Source organism: Panicum virgatum, chromosome 6N (assembly GCF_016808335.1).
Source record: "Panicum virgatum strain AP13 chromosome 6N, P.virgatum_v5, whole genome shotgun sequence".
In the NCBI taxonomy this organism is placed as follows: Eukaryota; Viridiplantae; Streptophyta; class Magnoliopsida; order Poales; family Poaceae; genus Panicum; species Panicum virgatum.
In genome coordinates, this window is record NC_053150.1 from 49,927,879 (window position 1) to 49,931,777 (window position 3,899).

Genomic DNA, 3,899 nt, shown 5'->3' on the forward strand with positions numbered 1-3,899 from the left:
TTGGCAACACAAAAAGAAAAACTGCGGCTAGGAGCGAAACACGTGCAAGAACTCAACTTGCAAACATTAATAAAGCCACAAATTTTACTAGCATGAAGATACATTGATATCACATGCAAGGAAATTTATTAACTTTTATTACAAAAAGAAAACATTTATTTTTGCCCTAGCAAAATAAACTGGGCAACAACAGATCCACAAACATGCATATAGGCTATGTACCTGAAAATTTTTCAGTGAACTACACACATAAAGAGTAAGTTACTGCATAAATTTTATAATTTTTAGAGCAATAGAACAACTAGTATTAAATAAATAAGCTTAAACACAAACCAAAATTTAGCAGGGGCAAAAGTGACATTTCACAAGCATGAGTATTTTTCCTCTGAAGGTCTTGGTTTAAACAACACAACAAAAATTAGTTTGCATTTTTCTACATTTTTTACAATTTTTCAAAGTTTTCAGCCGAAATAATAGATTTTGGAAAAAGAATAAAACCTAAATAGGGGCTGACGACTGGGCCCCACCCGTCAGTGGGAGGGAGCCCAGCCCAGCTCCCCTGCTCTGCCCCAGACTCGCGCCAGGCTCGGCGGCGGCGCCCGCGGGACGGCGCAGGGGGCACGCGGGGCGGCTCAGGACGGCGCGGCGGCGCCCATGGTGGCCACGGCGGCGGCGCAGTAGCCCAGGCGGCCGCAGGGCTAGGTGGCGGTGGGGCGGGGCGGCGTGTCGGCCAGCGTGGTTGGGCGGACCTGACGCGCGTGGTGGCGTGGCGCGGGGCCGCGTGAGCGCGGCCCGCGACGGCGGCGGTGATAGGCGGGCCGGCCGGTGGCGGCATGGCCGCGTTTCGGCGGCGCCTGTGCAGGAAGAGGAGTGGAATGGGGTCGGTAAGCACGAGAGCAGCGCGAGAAAGCTCACTACGTTGTCCAATCGAGCGGAGAAGGGCCGGAAGTAGGAGATCAACGGCGAGGGCGGAGCTTCGGTGAAGATGGCAATGGCGGCCGGCGGTCTGGAGCTCGATCCGGCTGTGGCACGGCGCAATCAGGCTCGGGATGGGGTGGTGTGCATGCGGAGTGAGGCGAGGGAGGCTCTGGCGCGAGGAATCGAGGCGAGGGTGGCGGGTTTGGCCGGAAGAACGCCGGCAGCAGGCTCTGCTCATGTCGGCTCGGCGCGAGCTCGAAGGAAGAAGAAAGGGGACGGGGCGAGAAGCATCCAGGCATGCGAATGGATAAGGGCGACGCGCGGAGGGCGAGGTTTGTCTGCGGTCGCGAGGCGTGGAGGTCGCCGGCGCTGTGCCGGTCGCCGGTATGGGCGTCGGGGCGCGCACAGTGACGCACAGGAGAAGCACAGTGAAGTTCAATGAATTTTGACCCAAGTTTGACCATCCAAAACTCAAATTTTCAAATGGGAACTTGAAATTTGACCAATATAAAAGTTGTAGAGGGAGAGAAGATCTACAACTTTCATTTTGGGCGAAAGTTGATTTGAGACCCAAATCAGAGAGAAAAATGCGGTCGAACACGGCTAAATCGAAGTTTACTATGCGAACTAAATTAGCGCTAATGACACGCTTAAGCCATGATTAGCAATTAAACACGTGGTTAGCAACCTTGATTAACACAGGGGTGTTACAACCTTCCCCTCTTAAAGGAATCTCGTCCCGAGATTCACGCACGAGGGAATATATAAGGCCAGAAGATTCAAATGTGACGTACCTGGATGAGCGTTTGAAAAGTTCGGATACTTGGATCTCAAAAATTCATCCTTCTCCCAAGTAGCTTCATCTTCGGAGTGATTACTCCATTGAACTTTGTAGAATCGGTTGGTTGTGCGGCGAGTAACTCGATCCTTGCGATCGATAATCTTGATAGGATGTTCAGGATAAGTGAGATCCGACTCTAATTGAATCGAGTCACTTTCAACAACTTCATTCGGAACTCTAAGACACTTCTTGAGTTGTGATACATGAAAGATATTGTGAATTGTAGAGAGATTTGCTGGGAGATCCAATCGATAAGCCACAGGGCCGCATCTTTCCACAATTGGTTAAGGACCAATGTAGCGGGGAGCTAACTTTCCTCTAATTCCAAATCTTTGCACGCCTTTCCAGGTTGATACTTTTAAATAGACATGGTCACCGACTTCAAAGGCGAGTGGACTACTCCTTTTATCCGCGTAGCTCTTCTGCCGAGACTGCGCGATCTTCAAGTTCGTTTGTATAAGACGGACTTGTTCTTCGGCTTCTTGAACCGTGTCGGGTCCAAAGATAGTTCTTTCTCCGGCTTCAGACCAATTCAGAGGTGTTCGACATCGACGACCATATAGTGCTTCAAATGGTGCCATTTTAATGCTTTCTTGATAGCTATTGTTATAAGAAAATTCAGCTAATGGCAAGCATTCATCCCATTTCTGCGGGTAAGCTAAGACACAAGCACGGAGCATATGTTCTACAATCTGATTTACTCTCTCCGTTTGGCCATCTGTTTGAGGATGATAGGCTGAACTGCGAATAAGATTGGTCCCCAAACAAGCATGCAGTTGCTCCCAAAAGCGAGCAACGAACTAGGTCCCTCGATCTGATATGATGGTCTTTGGCACACCATATAAACACAGTATGTGATCCATGTACAACTCGGCATACTTCTTTGCTCGATAGATAGTTTTAGTTGGAAGAAAATGTGCTGATTTGGTAAGGCGGTCTACAATGACCCAGATCGAATCATAACCCTTTTGAGTTTGAGGTAAACCGACTATGAAATCCATGCTGATATCTTCTCATTTCCATTCAGGTATACTTAAAGGCTGTATAGTTCCAGCCGGACTGAGATGACTAGCTTTGACTCTCCGGCATATGTCGCATTCTGACACATATTTGGCTATTTCCCTTTTCATTCGGGTCCACCAAAATTGTTGTTTCAGGTCTTGATACATTTTATTGCTACCAGGATGGATGGATAGTCGTGAGGTATGAGCTTCATCAAGAATATGCTTTCTGAGCTCAAAATTTTTAGGCACCACTAATCGGCTCTTAAACCATAGTACATTCTCACTATGTTGGTAGAAACAATTTACTTTCGAATCTCCTTCTGAAATTCTTCTCTGAATTTCCTTTACTCCTTTATCTTTCTTTTGTGCTTCGATGATCAGATCACGAAGAGTAGGAGTGAGTTCTAGATGGCCAATGTGCCATGTGGTACAATGCTCAAGTTCAACTTTTCCATTTCAAAGCAAAGAGACTCACTTAATGGTATAGCCGAAAGACAATGACAGTGAGCCTTGCGACTTAGTGCATCCGCAACTATATTTGCCTTGCCAGGATGATAATGTACTTCGAGCTCATAATCTTTAATCAACTCGAGCCGTCATTTTTGACGCATGTTCAGATCAGCTTGAGTGAAAAGATATTTGAGGCTCTTGTGATCTGTATAGATATTGCAGAATGTACCGATAAGATAATGTCGCCAGATCTTTAGAGCATGGACTACAACTGCTAATTTAAGATCATGTGTAGGATAATTTTCTTCATGATGTTTGAGTGATTGAGAAGCATAAGCAATCTGTAGGAATATGGGGTAGCAAAAACAAAAATTTTCTACCACATAAATCAGGATTACTGCAGTTATAGATCACGGGATTACCACTAGACGCGCGGTTGCGGAAAGTCTGTAGCGCGTCGGTGTAGTGCAGATAGAAGCCAGCAGTGCAGTTGCGTGAACCTCCTCACGAATGGCTCGTCCTTGTGCAGCAAGCGCAGCACCACCACGAAGTCCACACGTACGGGAAGAAGCTTCGCTCTCCGATTGCTAGATCCGCGAGAACGAACTAGAGCTTGATGCGCGGGAGAGATGGCGGCGGCCAGCCAAGGGGGCTAGGGTTGGGGGTGCCCCTCCCCCTTCCCCTTG